Here is an 18,170-nt window from a genome sequence, read left to right as displayed (position 1 = left end):
CATGAAGAGATATTTTTAATACAAAGTAAGATGTGATTGTGAGATGGTGTGAGGCGTGCTCTGAAGAATAGATCCCAATTTATTAGTTTGTTCATGTCAGCATGCATCTCCATTGAGAGAAGTTATTTATCTATTTTTTCTAATTTTTGTATTTTCTTTGTTTTAAAAATATAAAATAGTAATCATTGTTTATCTTGATTAGATTAATAAAGTTGCACACTATTAGAGAAAGATTTTAGGTTTTTCAAGGCTTCTTATTTTAATGCATGTTATTATTACATTTAAAAAAGACATTTGAGAGAGAGAGAGAGAGACCTTTGGATAAATAAGTTGAGGTTAAACAATAAAAAAATTATTAATTTAAAAATCCACTAAACTTCCACTAAAAACAAATATTAACAAAACTTAGTAAATATTACAATTGTGCTTCAATTCCACTTAAAAATCAAACTTAATAAACACTAATAAAAATAAGAAATTTAAATATAAAATATTAATTGATAGTTTTAAACTTTTAATAATATTATTAGATAACTTATGAGTTGAGACCATTATTGTGCATAATGAACTCATTAAAAATGATAAAAAGTAATGGAAATTTAAAATGTAGAATATGTTTTATTAACAATATTTTATTGCAAAATTACTCATGTGCAAAAATCACTGAATAATAATGAGAAATACCAACAATTAATTAAAAATCTAGAAAATTCAGAAAAACCTAAACATAATTAAAATACTAAAAATAATTAAAAATATTGAAAGTTAACAATATTTTATATTAATAAGGGTATTTACTGAAAATAATTAAAAGTACAATTAATAGTATTTTATTATTAAAAAATACCCAAGCCAAAAATTATTGAAAAATATTGAAAATTAGTTGTATTCTTTATTAACTATGGTATTTATTTAGTTAATTTATTTTTATTGAAAGCAAATGCAAATTAATTTTGTAGTGACTAATATGCAAAAATAAATGATGAAAATACGGAAAAATATTGAAAAAATACTCATATGCAAAAATTAATGAATAATAATGAAAAACACCAAAAATTAATTAAAAATCCAAAAATTCTAAAAAACCTAAAGCTTAATTAAAATGCTAAAACTAATTAATAAAATAAAATTAATTATATTTTATTGCAAAAAAAATACTTAATAATAATGAAAAAATAATGCATTTTAATTATTAATAGTAATATAATTACCAATAATTATTTTTAAACTGTAATTAACATTAATTATAATTTAAGCTATAAATAGTAGAAAATTACATTTAATTACCAAAAAGTTATATTTAGTTTCTAGAAAATTACATTTAATTAGTTTTAGCCAAGAAATTAGCTTTATTTTTGAAAATATGATAATTTCTAGAAATTATTGTATTTTAAACGAATATAGTAATTTAATAATTACAATATTTTAATAATTAATAAAAAGTAACAAATTGTTTATAACTTAAGCAACTATTAGACCTATAAATTTGCAGGCTCAAGCAATTTTTTTTTTTTTTGAGTTAGGTCTAGCTGAGATATGCACTATGCCCACCACACATTATCAGGGATAACCGGATTTGAAGTCTAATTGGGTATCAAACTTTTGGAGTTCAGTGATGGCTTTAGTGGATAGGGCCCATGCTAAATAACCCTTAATAAGCTCAACTTGGAAGTTAGATGCACATATGGTAAATATTATTATATGATATTTAATTAACAAATTTTATATTAATATGTATATAGAAATGTTATATATTTTTTATACTAGACTAGAATTAAATGAAAATTTTAATTTGTAAAAAACCAAGATTTATAATTAACATGGGCCTCTTTATCATCATAAAATGTGTAAGCCCGAGCCTGAGCCTGGCCCAACCATCGGGCCTAGATCTTGAGCCCAAGCCCAGCCCTTATATAAAGCTCGAAGCCCGACCTATACACAAAATATCTTATTTTTAGTGTACTTTTATAAACTAATATTATATTAATTTAGTAATAATTTAATAAATTAATAAACTAATTTATATTTCCTAATAGTAAATTGATATTTATTAATAATTTAAGAAGCATATATATATATATATATATATATTATAACATAAGTACTTTTTTTATATGTAATAGTATCGGATCGGGCTTATTTGAGAAAGCTCAAGCTCAAGCTCATGGGCTTGAAATTTTGTCCAAGCTTGAAAAATAATGGGTCAGGCCGGGTTGGGCTGTCGGGCTACCCAAGCCATAAATATGTCTAATTTTATAGATAAACCATTGTATACATCAAAAATCATATGAAATAAAAATTTAAACATCTTTTTCAATTTTTTTTTTTAAATGGACCTTTCATAGCTTGACCCGGTCTACGGCCGAGCCTGGCCCAAGGCTTGGCCCACGGCACAGCATGGGCCCATGCGGGCTCGGGCTGTGGGCCATGTCGAATCGACCCCCAAAATTATCCCAAGGGAGGGAGGCATGGCCTAGGACGCCCTGTGGGCCAGCATGGCATGACCCACACTTTGTGCGAGCCACATGCGGGTCATGCCGTGCTAGCCCAGCATGACTTGATTTACACCTCTACTTGAACCTACCCAATACTAGGGATGGGGCAAGGAAATTTGAGGATTCCCCATCCTTGATGAGTAGTGGGGTGCCTTGCCCCTAAACTGGCCGAACATTGGGGAGTGGTTGCCTTACCTTGAACCCGCCTGACATTGGGGATGGGGCAGGGATGGAGTAGAGTGTCTTGACTATGGGGCAGGGATAGGGATGGGGTGCCCCGCCTTGAATCCACCCCATTGTCATTCATATATAATTGTTAATTATTAGTAAAATTAATAAAAGTGTTAGCTTTTGTAATTATTTTTATTTATTTAAAGTTAATCAAAATTTCATTTAAAAATAATAACAATTATTTAAATTACTACAAATTATTAATAAAACTAAATTTATTAAAAATAATTATTCATATTAAATTAACAATAATTATTTTCTATAAATCAACATTAAATGAAAAGTACAATTATTAAAATTTTAAATATTAACAATAACTTTGAATACTTTTATTTAATTAAAAAATTTGATTATTGATTTAATATTAATTAACAGTAAGTAAAATTATTAAATCTTTTAGATTTCCCATGCATCACATGGGCCCCCACTAGTTTATTTTAAACTCAGGTTGGGAGAGGGGGAATATGATCTCTACTTGTTGCCATTCTACAGGAAATCCCGATTCCACATGTCAAGGGTGATGGGATTTGCTCCTCACAGTTGGGGTGTTTATAGTTCAGTTAACCAAACCGTGGGGCATTTTTTGTAACCAAACTGGTAGTACTGGTTTTTTGAAAACTGGTAATTGAAAACGAACGAAAATCTATCAGTTAATTGGTTGACCGATTCGATTAACCATCGATTCGGTTCATCGGTTTTTTAATTTTTACAATATATATTATAAATATATACATATAAATATAATAAAAAATTATAAATATATATAAAATATTATATTTTAAATAATAAATAATATATCATATATTATAAATATATATTTATATAATGCATATTTATTAATTTATAATATATTAAAATATAAAGTATATATAATATACATAAATATATATAAAATATATAGCAATATATGTATATCAATCGGTTCGGTTAATTACCGATTTTCTATATTAGTTAACCGAAACCGAACAGATACCTTTGGTTTTTTAAAAACACCGAACTGAAACCGAACCGACTAATTTAGTTAACCTATTTTTCTGGTTTGGTTTCAATCGATATTTTCAGTCGGTTCGGTTTTTTTTACTCACCCCTGCCTCACAAAACGCTTCTGACACCGACTTCACAGACATACCACCATTGATAAATATAAGTACGAGAGATGTTTTTGATGTGCGGCCAAGACATGGCACTCCGTTTTCAGTATAGGTATATGCAACACTTTTATGGAAAAGCCCATTTTAGACTTTTCTATGTCCTCTAGCACAATCAGCTTTGATAAGATAGCTCTTAACTAGTGTAGCAGCAATGTACATCCAAACCTTCTTAGTCCCTCTCCCTCATTCTATCATCCACCGTGGCAATGTTTTAAGTTCCCACAGATGCACCACTCTTCTTGACACTTTTCTATGTCAACATCCTCATCTTCCCTATATTCATTTTGAGGTGTCTCTGTGTTACCAATCCTAATTGTACCTTCATTTCTAGTGCTATTAAATTTGCACTGAATGTATCTTAGTAATGCTAATTTTCTTATTTTAAAGCCTTTTGATTCGTAAGCATTCACCCAGGTTTTTTACATAACATATATTGTAATATGGTAAATAGACCTGTTCATGGGCCAGGTCAGGCCAGATTTGGGCCGAGTTTTGTCTATATATCAATAGAATACATTCAGGCCCAAACCCGAATCTAAACCGACCATCAGGCCTAAGTCTTGTGTCTAGAAAACCTCCTCTCTCTCCCCAATGTCTTCTTACTGGTGACAGTCCCTATAAACCAGTAGGACCTGCTCGATAAATTGTACTATACTAGATAGTTGAGGCCAGCTTGAGATCATCAAGTGACTGATTTTGGAAACAATTGCATGACAAGTTACTTGGTTGATGGCTGTGTAAAAGTAGGTTGGGATGGATTAGGAATCAGAAAGAAGGGGAAAATTAAGACAAAAGAAAATTCATGTTTCAAGGGAAAGATTATTTAAGGATGCATTCATATATAATGGTAAAATGACGTTGTTTGCATATAGTTGTTCTTGTTTGTTTAGTGGGTTAGTTAGGTTGTGTAAAGGTACATGGCACAACTGGTTATTAGTTAAATTGGCAAAGTGGGCGATTTAATTCCTGTGAGGTGGGGTTTAAGGTCTGTTGTGGATGTACATAAACGTTAATAAGAACTAGGATTAGTAGGTTGAATTAATTAATGGAGTAAAGAAGATTGTTTTATTTATTTATTTATTTAATAAAAGTAATATAGACTGAAAACAGCGCAGCTACCCACAATACTAAGACTTTGCTTTGATGGAGGTAGTAGGGATGAACCAGTAGTGAACTGCACCACCATGTAGATTACATAAGCTATCTTGCCATTGCAGTAAAAACGCCAATAACCATATTATTGAACTAAGAAGAGAAGCGATGATGCTTGTATCTCAAAACTTAGTCACTTTTGTATCCCATTGGACGTGCTAGTGCCTGTATTTCCTGAGAAAATATCAAAGGTTCATAGTTAGTTAGAACTCTAAAGGAAGCCACAATGATAATAATAATAATAATAATAATGCAAATTTTATGGACCAATAATGGTATTAAAGCCTGATCAAGAGATATAGAAGCACCTTGGGACTTGGGTGGTCAGTTGCCTACCTATCTTATCATCTCTTCATTCTTCTGCCCCATGTCCTATATATTTAGAGGTTATTTCTTTAATTTGTTAAAGATAATTCTTATATATATAAATGATTTACTGAAATTAAATCCTTACTCATCCAACTCCAGATAATGAATGCGCTCACCTCTGCATTACTGATTTATTGCTGCTACCTGAAATTAACTAACTGCGATCAGTCGGTGAGAGTGTAAGGAATAGACCACGGCACGTGCATATGTGAGTGAGCCAGAACAATTGTCCATTGTCCATTGTCCATTGGGGATGTCGTCTTGTTGGTGTGGTTTTCTTGGCAAAGGCCCATCATTGGTATTTGCGAGTCCGAATTGAAGGTGTTTTACGAGTAATGAGCAGGTATGAGGATGTGGGGTCTAAATAATCCTTCCTATATACTATTTGATAACCATCACTTTCCAATTTCTGTACAGAGGGGAACTATTATTTGTTTTGATGATCAAATGGTTTTGCCTATACCCATATTTAATTTGTTAGTATTGGAATCGGTGGTGAGTCCAAATCTGCATTTGCATTCATCTTGCATTTCCCAAAAAGGGTCCGGTTGGACATAATGGGAATTTCATTCCCATTTCCCGGATTCCAAATCTGATCAAATTGTTTTTCTTTCTATTGGAAATTATTCAATTTGAAGAATTGAGGGGTGTGGGGTGGGGGGTCCATATTTCCATTAATGAGCTTTGTAAAGTCCTACAAATGAATAATTCTGTGTTATGCATGTACAAAAATAAAACATAGCATCATCGACTTCATCGCCAGTCACGTAATCACAAGATGCGCATTAATCGTTTTAGCAAATGGCTAATGGCTAGGGTTGTTCAAATATATGATTCAAACTGCAAAACCCAACAGAATCAAACCGAATTTATGGTTTGGTTTGATTTATAATTATAAATGGTTTGAGATTTTTCTAAATTATAATTTATGGTTTCTGTTTGGTTTATTGAATTTTATAGTAAATCAAAATTATATATATATTATATATAATATATCTAAATAGAATATGTAAAATTATGAATATATAATGAATTCTTTATTTTATAATAAAATAATAAAAAAAAATTTAAGTTTTAATTTTTAGGAGAACTATTTAAGCCTAAAATAATCATAGAATGGCCCAAAATCCTTAAACCATATTAGAAACCGCATCAAACTATAGTAAAACAGTTTAATTTAGTTTAGTTTAATTTCTATACCAAAATGGTTTGACTCAATTTAGAAATTTCTCAAATTATTATTTACCGATTTGGTATGAGATCTTCTCCAAACCGCACGAAATCAGACTGTAAACACCCCTACCAATGGCCCTCTGTTTTATTTAATGAAGCTTTTGTCATTAGTACTAAAAAATAAGTATTAAACATTTATTTTTTTATTTTTTATTTCTTCCTAAGGGTTACGTAAGGGGGCGGGTAGCTCATCCCCCAACCCATGACTCCTCCCACCCCTCAGGAAGTCAGGAGACCTTATCAATCAACTCATTGGCACCTTGCATTTATCAATATTTTACCGTAAAAAATTTATCACAATCACAATCAAAATTGACAAATTTTATTTTTAAAAAATGTTTAGTATCGATGTCAATTATTTGAAAATCACTATTAGCATTAGAGTAATTGGCCCTAAAATTTCTGTTTGATTGGCTGATTTTCAAGAAATCTATCCTTAAAATTGACCCTTTTCCAGGAATTACCATTTTTGATGACTTTCTCATCTTCTAAGATAATATGACATCCGATAAGACATCAAATAATAACTCTAATATTAAAATAATCGCTTTTGAAAATTAAGTATTGAATAAACTTAAAACCGACTTCTCAAAATCGGCTTATGTGACTAAAATGATACCAAATAACAATATTTACCGATTTTTAAAAGTCATTCATTTCAAAAATCACTTTGTTTTGCTTATGAACGAACGGGTACCACTCAACCACAGTGTACACAATACACACGAATGTTTCTCTTGTTAAACTTCAGCTAAAAACCTGTGGGGGTTCTAACTTCCAACTTCCATGAGTGTTCTTTGCTACAGATTACGGAATGTAGGAACAAAATAGTAAGATTACCAGAAATTAAAAGCAAAAAAGAGGAATGAATGTGCAACTGTACCATCTTTCTTTCCCCCTTTATCAGCAACCATCACCCTCTACACAATAATCCTCAAAATTTCTCACTGTACAATCCAAAAAGAAAAAAAACATACAGAAAAAAAATAAAAGATTTTGATTGATTTTGGTTTTTGCAAAATTACAAGTCAAAATCCAAAAGAGTTTGGTAACGAAGCTAGTATAGAGAGCAGCAAACAGGGCAACGTACGATTCCGTTCTCGTTACAATCAGGGCATCGTTGAAACCCACTCTGAAATTCGCATTCATCTCCTTCGAAATATAGCTTACAGCTACCGTAACACGTCTCACAGGGCACAAACCTAATATTCCCACAAGTCTCGCATACTCCACCGCCACCGCCATCTTCGTCGCTCCATCCATCGTTCACCACCTCACAATCTCCGATAACCTTTCTGAGTTGTCCGTCGTCGTGCATTTGTTGTATTTCGTCGGCTCCACCGATGTACTTCCCATTCACGAACACCCTCGGCAGACCACCCTTGAATCCATCTCCAAACAACTCATTCAACTCCTCCCTGAAACCGTAATGCATCGAAACATCCCTCTCGTCGACCCGAACTCTATACCCCATCAGTATCACCTGCACATTACAACAGTCCTCATACGTCTTCCTCACTCCTCTCAGGCTCGTAAAGTATATCACCACCTTGTCCTCTCCACCAGGCGGGCACCCATTGGCAATGACGACATTACCATCTTTCACCTTCTCCTGCTTCTCCCCTTGTACGTTTGCATCGTCATTGGCAATAACGACATTACCATCTTTCACCTTCTCCTGCTTCTCCCCTTGTACGTTTGTATCGTCATTGGAAATGACGATGTTACCATCTTTCACCTTCTCCTGCTTCTCCCCTTGTACGTTTGTATCGTCATTGGAAATGACGATGTTACCATCTTTCACCTTCTCCTGCTTCTCCCCTTGTACGTTTGCATCGTCCAATACATCATCCTTAGACGACACCAGCAACCACCTATTCTGAACTGGGGAGTCCTCGTTTTCGTGCTCCGGCGGTTGGAGGCAGAAAGGGTTCGTCGGGGACAGCTCTTCTAGGGCTTTCCTGAACGTGGATATTATTTCCGGATCAAAATCGGGGACTATGGAATTTGAATTTGAATCCGTATCCTCTGACAACTGGAGCCACAATGGCTTCGGTGATGCCGTGCCGTAGTCTTGTACTTTTGGCTTGGAAAGTTCGACGGCGTTGAAAGAGAAGGAACCATTGACGAGATTGGAGAGTGGGACTGGGCTGGCGTCTTCTAAGCCTTCCATCAATTCCCATGCATTGATGGTTTCTGGTTCGCCCGGAGGTGTTATGGTGGGCGTTCTAGGAATTACCTTGGGGATCTTTGCGTTGCTCAGGTCGGAAGAGCCCTTGGCTTCAGTAATCTCGGTGGCGAATTCCTTGCTATTGAAATTGTCTCTTTTGATGCTTTCTGCAATTTGCCTTACATTGTTTTCCTTGTCGTCACTGATGTAATTCTCAATGCTGTTCTGGTATTGGTGATCGGTGTCGAGCTTGAGAGAATCCATTCTGTGGGACGGGAGGGAGACGACGTGATAATTCCCCCTTTTCCGTTGGGAAGAGCGGCGGCCTGACGCCGAGCGGGTACGCCAGAGAGGCGCTGGACTTCTTCCGCAGTGGCGGCATCGCTCATGGGAATGCTTGGAGGTTACACAACCCATGATTTCTAATTCTATATAGAGAAAGGGACAGAGGATTGTAGTTACAATTTATAACTGGTTTTTGAGAATGGGTTTGTTTTTGTTTATTTTTTAAAGGAATATTCTTCTTAATCTTTTATCTGCTTGAGCTAGAACAAGGTTTTGAGGCTCTTATTCGAAATTTGGAACAGGAAACGGAGAATTGAAGGAATGAATTGGCTTACAACGAAAGGAAAATAGAATTAAACAAATACTGTGCGATGATGAGGTTGGAGAGACTACTGATCAAGGGAGATTGTATGGTCCAAAAACCCTAAAGTATCGATATTTATTACCGATTGAGACAGAGTTAAAGAGGAACAATCAACTTCCCGAGCCAACACTTGATGAAGAAAGAAGGAAAAGTAACCGATGGCGAACACACAAAAGAAGTTTTGAAATGGTAGCTCCAATTGTGGAATCACATTTGGTGGAAAACAAATCAAACGATATCAATTGTGATAGGTGGCGCTGGTATCCATAGGTATTCAAATCCTCCATCGGAGATAAAAGCAGAATGTATCCATAACAATAATTTCACATCCATCGATCTAAGAGAGAGAATCAGAAGAACGATCAAGGAATATTGAGGAAACAGGAAGAGTAATAAAAAATGGTTTTCAGTAAAAGAGAGAAGCATCAAACCGAAGACGAAGTGGCGCGATACAGAAAATTGCAGAATTAAAACAATGTCTTCCAGAGAGATCACGGTAGAATCATCGTGGAATGGTAGAAAAATCCAAAGAAAGGAAAAAGAAAGATGAGACGGAGAAATAAAAATGAAAAGGAGGAGAAGAATCGAAGAATCAAAGTTGTGTGTTGGCCACCGAAACTTCGAAATAACAGGATCGCCGCCGAATTACTATAGCCTATATGGACCCCGGAAAAAAACTCGACTCCAGGTAGGCCTTAGCACCTTATATTTAAATTAATAAATGTCGTCTTGATTTTTTATTAGTTTTTTCTATTAGAAAAGAAAAAGTAAATAGAAGAAATAATGAAGAAAATGCACGCGTTTCGAGTGTGGGGAAGGTAGGCTTGGAAGGACACGTGGTGAATGGGTCGTTATACGTTTTTGGTTTAGCGTCAATCGTTGAGAGTTTGACACATGTCCAATTTTTTATTATTAATTTATGAAAATAGAACCAAATCTAAGTCATACAACACGTGGCATTCTGTTGATACACGAACCATTCCTCTATTCACCACGAGAAAGCTTAATCAGCCTCGCTGCTCTTGAGTCTTGACTGTCAGTCTCAGACTCTCAGGGCTCCTGAAGGAATCAGCTGGTGTGGATTCGAAGGCAAATCCTTTGGACACCTAGCAAACCTAAAAAATACATGTACAATGACACTAGTTGATTAACTGAACAGATGGAGCTTGAATTAGCTGAACGTGTGGCTGTGCTAGTAACTGTTTAACGATATATCAAATGTTTTCGAACCGTCGATGACTTGGACGGTTGGACCATTTGAATCGAAAGTCGTTCAGGTGATCAGTTCCGTTTTACCCCAAACCTAATCTTTAGTAAAAAATCATTGAAATAGTTAAGGAACCATTGAACCAGATGGTTTGACTGTTGAATCGTTCGACTTAGAGAATGGTTTGTGATTTATTAAGTAAGAGCAAGAATGAAAAGAGAAGAAGATCCCTCAAATTTAAGATCTACTAGAGAGAAAAATATCAGTTGAGGGATGTGTGAGACAGTGAGAGAGATCTGAGAGATTCGGGAGAGCAGGCTAGAGTCTAGATGATAGATTTGAGAGAGAGAGAGAGAGAGAGAAATCTAAGACCGAGGGAAATCTTAGATCTACTTCATTGGCACTGTTGTAGTTTGCCATCACCGCCACCGTCGTCGTCACTATTGCCGCTGTAAGTCGTCGTCAACGTCGCCACTGTAGCCTGCAAATGACCTCTTCCTCTTCCTCTTCCTCTTCTTCTTCTTCTTCTTCTTCTCTCTCTCTCTCTCTCTCTCTCTCTCTCTCTCTCTCTCTCTCTCTCTCTTCTATAGTCCACCAATAGAAGTTGGACTATAGGAAGGGAATCGCCTTCAACTTCAAGAATGCAATTCGAAAATTGTATATGACATGCTGCACTGATGAAGTCTTTTATAAAATGCCATAGCCGCCACCACTATACTGAGGATTTCACCAATACTATTAATATTAATGATTTCACCAATGCTTTCATATGTGTCACTAGTACTGCATGCAGTATCTAAACTTTCAAAAAGTGTCAAATTGGTCCCTGTTATTAACTGATTGCCAGTCATCTGTTGAAAATGTTAAAATTACCATTCAAAATAAGACATTGTTCATTGTCTTCTACTTTGATATTGAACTGGTTGAGGTGTTTGATATTTTAGACTAATGAAGTCATTTAGATCTGAAATACATTCTTGTCTAATTATTTCTTTACTTTCAATTATTATTTCTTTTTATAATATTTCATATTATTTATCTCTTTCTTTGAAGATAACTGATTCAATCTCAAAGTAGAAGATAATGAACAGTGCCTTCTTTTGAAGGATAATTTTAACATTTTCAATAAATAATTGACAGTTAATCAACGACAGGAACCAACTTAACACTTTTTAAAAATTTAGGTACTACACTAACGCATTTGAAAGTTGAGATACTAATTTGTAATAAAGTGAAAATTTTCCCTTTTTTCCCACACCACCACACATATGGTAAAATGCATGAATCCGATGTGATTTATCTTCTCCCAAGTCCTAACCCACAGGAGTGAGCAGCCAATTGGATGATCGATGGAGCAAGAGACCTTGCTGGGTGCGGCCAATTTGATTGACTTTTGGGTAAAGAGAGGGGGTAAACATTGAAAACGCAAAAAGAAAAATGAAAAAGTAAGCAGTGGGATGACCAGAGTTTCAAAGATCAAGACATAATATAGAGGACCGAGGGGAGCATCGATCATGCATTGCCATCTGGCCACCACCATGCATGTCAGATGCCACACCACACCACCATCCAAGACCAAATTAATTAAAAAGAATGAAACAAGTTGATGATCCGCCATATACATGACGTTTCGGGGTGTGATGTACACTTGCTACTCGATCGGCTCAAATCAACTATTGGAATTGGATGAAACTCCCGATCACCCATGAGCCATGACCCAGCTACAGTACTACCACCAAAAAAAAGGCCATAAGAAAGAAAGAAGCTGAGGAAGGAATGTATGGGTTCATGATTCATGCATGTACATTGGAAGGAGTAGGATGATGGGATTCTCCAATTCATCGTCCACTTAATTTACATGTTAAAAATGATGGACATACACGTGACCTTTCTTACTCCTCCCAAGTCCCAACTACACAATCTTTACTCACATAGCCCCGACCCTCATCTATCAATCATGTCTCCACATGTCCATTTTAACTTCTTATCATCAATTCAAAAAATTAACTAATCACGCAACTGATCCTTTCATCTTCAACATAAGTGATTGGATATCATTAGGGGTGGCAATTTTTCACCCAATCTGCTGAATTCATCCAATTCACCCAATCCGCCCATTTACTTGATGGGTCGGAAATGGGTTGATCATCCATTGGCTCAATTCAAATGGGTTGAATTAGGTTGGATTGTGGATAATCATTGGATTAATCATTACAAATACAAATATTAATTTTTAGTCATTTTTTTAATTTTCTTCATTTAAATGAAATAATTTATAATTAATGTATTAATTTTCTATTAATTATTGATAAAATTAGTTTTGTAATCGACATAAATCCATGCATGGTGTAAATAACATGCATGTAATGTGATTTGAACATTCACCACTTATGTAAATACCAACTATTATTACCACCAAGCTATGACCAACTTATTTGTTAAAAGAGAGTTAGTTTTTTGTTTTAGATACATAAATATAAGATTAATAGGTTTGGGCGGGTTGGATTAGTTTAAAGCGGGTTTGGGTTGAATCCAACCCATTTAATTTTATATAACTAGATCATTAATGGGTTGGCGAATTAGATGAAGTGGATTGAAGCTTCACCCAAACCAAACCCAACCCAACACACATACTTCAATGCAAAGAAAGTGGAAAGATGATATTTAGTGAGAACCAGTAGTTATTATACACAATTGCTAATTTGGCTGGTATTTATTAAAACAAGGAATTAAAATCTATGGATGACAACAACTGTGTCTATGTGAGGAACGGAATGGGATCCATTATACTTCTATTTTGCACTCTACTTTCCACTAGACATTGTTCTCTACTAAATATTTTCTTTCCCTCTCATATTCATGTATGTATATTAGGGCTGTTCATAAGAATGCCCAACCCGACCAAACCGACCCAACTCGAGTCGGCTGAGTTTTCATCAGTACCGATCGGTTTCGGGTTGGGCAAATATATAAATTGATATATTGGGTCGGTTTCAGTTTTTTTGTGTGAAAATCGAAGCCAACCCGACCCGAACCGAACTAGTCTTCTATTGGTTCGGTAGTTCCTAGTTTGAGTAGTTTTCTACTTAACTATAACTAGTTTTCTACTAGAACTAGAAGGCCCATTAGGCAATTACAATTAGAATAGGCAATCTATCCTATTTTCTAACTTTCTATAATCTTTTACACCAAATAGGCAACCCATTAGGCAATTACAATTAGAATTCAATTAGGTGTCCTTTTGTATAGGAGCAAAACCGAAACCGACCCAAACCGACTCAAACCGACTAGGTCGGTTTGGCCTATCAGTGGATCGATTTCGATTTCCACCTCAGGTAACCTGCCCAAGTCGGGTCGGTTGGGAAAACCCCAATAAACCGACCCAACCCGACCCGTGAACACCCCTAATGTATATGGACAAAGGAGACTAATCTCCACGTCTTTTTTTTTGTTTTGGATGCTATTTTTGTTTAATAAAAGGTGGAGAAATAGTGAATCAAAGGTGATTATGGGTCTTTCTCACTCTTTATTCCTCACCCTATTCAAGCTCTCATTCTCTCTACATCTCCTTCCTCTTTCTTTCAAGGGCCCATTTATATTTTTCTGGATTTTGAGAAGGGGAGAAAATTGGTCAATAGGAATTAAGTTCCCATTGATTAAGATATTCATTTTTTTTTTCACATTTATGTGGAGGGCAAATGACACCTAAAAGTTGCCAAAACTTAGATGAAACAAAAGTGTGGCCTTTAATAATAACTTTTTATGACTAAAACAGTCATTATCTTATTTACCAAAAAAAAAATATATATATATATATATATGAGTAAATGTATTTATCTGTATAAATAACTTCTGGAAGAGTGAAAGAGGCCCAAATAAATAAATAAATAATTCAGCCCTGGAAACCACTTGATTACTTGAGTGCCCGAGTGAGTAATGTATACTTGGCAAGGTAAAACCCCAAACGGGCTGGACTTGGCAAAGGCGCTGACCTCTGTTTGACGAGGATAAAGAGATAACACAGATGCCGCACACAAGGATGGGGCAACAGTCCAGTTTAAAGATTAAATAATACTTTTCAACAAATAAAATAAAGAATGAAACCGTATGTCTCTTTTAAGTTTTCCATCGTGTTTGTTGTGTAGATATATATTATGTAAAGATATGATTGCACAAAATGGGGGAAGGGCTATAAAACCTACCTGCTCACAAAATTCACTATAGAGTACGGAAAGGATTGCACAAATTAATTACAAAATTCACTCTAGAGGAAAGCCTGAACCCTCTATCTTACTAAAGAGTCTAAACGTCATGAAGAGCTTACATGACACTGACACTCCATTATGTTTGATGGCATTCCAGTTAGTGCTGTAAGTTGTGCAGGCCCAACCAAGCACCCATATTTCACGTAATTGGGCTTGGATATTTTAGGTTTTGGGCTGTTAGTGGGCTTTAATGCTTGAGCTCGTAATTAGGAATGGCAATTTTTTTTTTCATTTGTTCATTTCCTCGATCCCCATGCGACCTACTTGAATGGGTAGGGATGGAAAATTTTCCAGTGGGGATGAGGAGAGCACTCCCCCCTGAAGGTCCCTGATCCCCACAATGCGGGGGAACCCTGCTTAGTAATACACATGTTTGTGTTAATATTTTCTAAATTTGTGTAGTAGTCGGAGATTAATATTTTCTAAATTTGTGTTAATATCCCACGATGCGGGGGAACCCTGCTTAGTAATACCGATTGAGATTGATATCTCAATTCCAGGACCATTTAAAGTCCAGTTCCTGACGAGTCCGGATTTCTTATTCATGACAACTCTATCCACACCTACCCATATAACATCGCAGTCATACATAGGGAATATCTCATTCTCTTACATATTATTTATGCATGGGGAGATATTCCCAATACACAGAGATAGTATTTTATTGGTAGAGTTCTTGTAGATAGGAGATCCAGAGTCGTTCCTGACTTACTATGCAATTGAAACTTGAAAGCCCCGTTCATGTTTGATCTCTTATTTGTTTTTGTAAGCAGCTCTCTTTTGTCTAAGTGTGGAGGTAATGCTATCGTTAACAAAATATCTTAAGATGAAAATATGGTTGCAAATGGATTAGATGGGTATGTACGCCAAACATCAATTTTGATTTTATATCGCATCTTAAACTCAAATTTGGACATTGAATACTATTAATAAAGATTCAGAAATATTATATAATATCACCGTATTATGAACTAAAAGTGGTTTAAGCCTTTTGATATTGCATATCATGAATTAAATTGACCTGAAAATAACTTCTAGGACATTACTTGATCCTACAACTTAACTCTTTACTAATTAAGTTCAAATTAATTCCGCTAATACAAAAATAATAGTTTAATTATGCAGATGCGTAAATACTTGATTATATCAGGTATGAATGTAAATAATGGAACTCCATGTTTGAATTCACATTTTATCCAATTATAAACAGATTAAATTTGTATGGTATTTAATTAAATGGAATCCAAATTCGGGACACACTTATCCTCACATGCTTGTAGGGGGTTGGGGTGTCATTGTTGCTGGTTTAATTGAAACTACCAAAGCTTATCAACATTCAAGCCAAATAGGATTTTCTGCTCACTACTCTCAACTCACACTTTATCTGCCTTGAATTGCGGTCACACATTGCTATTGTGTATTGTGAAATGTGCGGATGCAATGCAATGTGGGTAGGTCATGGGTTGAAAATTTGAATAGGAAACCTGTGTTCCATTCATGCACAATAAATTCATACTTGACAATGTGTTTGTTGTTGTAATATTGCATTTATTTATACTATTAAGTATGTACATGCTATGGACATGGCAATTTTTGATGATTTTTATAATAATATGTTTTCAAAGTTTTCTATAATTTTATTTTATATTTTTATGTCTATAAAAATTATTCTTATTTGTCACACTTATTTTTGTTTAATATGATCAATATATGATGTTAGAGATGTGCCCGAATGTTTTCTATAATTCTTTTATATTTTTCAAACATTTGTGTGTTTTCATCTTTTTAATTACTATTACTATTATTATTATTATTATTATTATTATTATTATTATTATTATTATTATTATTATTATTATTATTATTATTATTATTATTATTATTATGTCATCAAGGGTTCACACACTTGACCCAAAAAAGATTGAACTCTTTATCAGGCATATTTTTCTTTAATTTGATTAATTAATATAGGATTCAATGAAAGAATGAGAGTTAATACCCTAAATATAACACTTAATAAGATGGAACTAAATGAGAAGAAATGTACTTCAAATTATATTTTGTGCCCTTCGATCAAATTCAAAAATAGGGGTATTTTAGTCATCGATAGGATTTAATGAATGTTAATGAAAATTAATACATTAAATATAAAGCTTATTGAGAAAAAAGTGATTGTTTAAATTACATTTTTGTCCTTACGATTAGAGAGCAATCGAATTTAAAATTTTGGGTATTTTAGCTAAACAAAAATTTCATTTTTCATTCACACTTTCAATAGTAGTATAGATATTAGGAAAACCTTTAGAAAATGATTTTGAAATAGAGGTGGAGGATTAAGGCATATCTTAAAAGTGAAAAGGAAGGAGACGGGATTGGATAAGTCCCCTAGAATGTTAGAACCTGGTTTTTTTTGTGTATATTAAATGAGGTGTGGAATCCGAAAAATGGACTGATTTTTCCCAAAGGTTTCATTTGTTTGCCATATAAAGTGCCAGATCGGTATAATATTATATAGGAATGGCAACGGGGTAGGGCGGGGATGGGGAGCCTCTCCCTTCTTCGTCTCCGTTCCTGTTCCCACTAATGGGAACAAGGTTATCCCCATCCCCGTCCCCATAGGGATCCCCATCTCCGCAAGGGTCCTCATTCCCCATGATTTTTTTATAATGTTAACCATTTCGTTTTTGTTTTTTATTTTATTTAAAAAAATAAAAATAAAATAATTAAAATTTACAATCCTATTAGAAAATATTCAAACATATTCAACCATATTTTTAAAAATATTAATATATAGATACATATATACATATATAATGTATATATATATACATATATATTAGTGGGGATACCACGGGACCCCCTCAGGACAGGGAGTGCTCTCCTCGTCCCCATTCTTGTAGGGGGAAACCATCCCCATCCCTACCCCATTCGGGGCGGATGAGAAAATGAGAAAAATTGTAATCCCTAGTATTAAAACTCCAATCCCGTTTTGTAGCTGTTTCGATGGAGTGTTAAAACTCCATCTTGAATGGCTTTTACATGGATAATTGATGTAAAAGTACTTCCGCTCATAATAATGTCTCTCTCTCCCCAGTCTTCTCTTATGATAAAACCCTCTCACAAGGAAACTAAAAGTCAACATGGAGGTGGTGATGCGGGCACCGTCACCGCCCAATATGGGTTTCAACTTTGATAGCGCTTGCTCTTCTCCCTGCATTAGCACTCCTTCCAACCCCAAACATTTCCGT

At 34.6% G+C, this 18,170-nt stretch overlaps 1 pseudogene across 1 annotated transcript; it reads right to left on the bottom strand.

The window, feature by feature from the left end:
• Positions 1-7,377: 7,377 nt before the first annotated feature.
• Positions 7,378-10,140, bottom strand: LOC104586768 (uncharacterized protein At3g28850 pseudogene; annotated as a pseudogene). The gene has a single exon (XR_016085345.1). The product of XR_016085345.1 is annotated as an uncharacterized protein At3g28850 pseudogene (transcript).
• Between the last annotated feature and the right edge of the window lie 8,030 nt (positions 10,141-18,170).

This window comes from Nelumbo nucifera, chromosome 4 (assembly GCF_055504915.1).
Source record: "Nelumbo nucifera cultivar China Antique chromosome 4, China Antique-T2T, whole genome shotgun sequence".
Classification (NCBI taxonomy): Eukaryota; Viridiplantae; Streptophyta; class Magnoliopsida; order Proteales; family Nelumbonaceae; genus Nelumbo; species Nelumbo nucifera.
The sequence above is the reverse complement of the archived record's forward strand: the minus strand, read 5'-3'. Positions and strand labels throughout refer to the sequence as shown.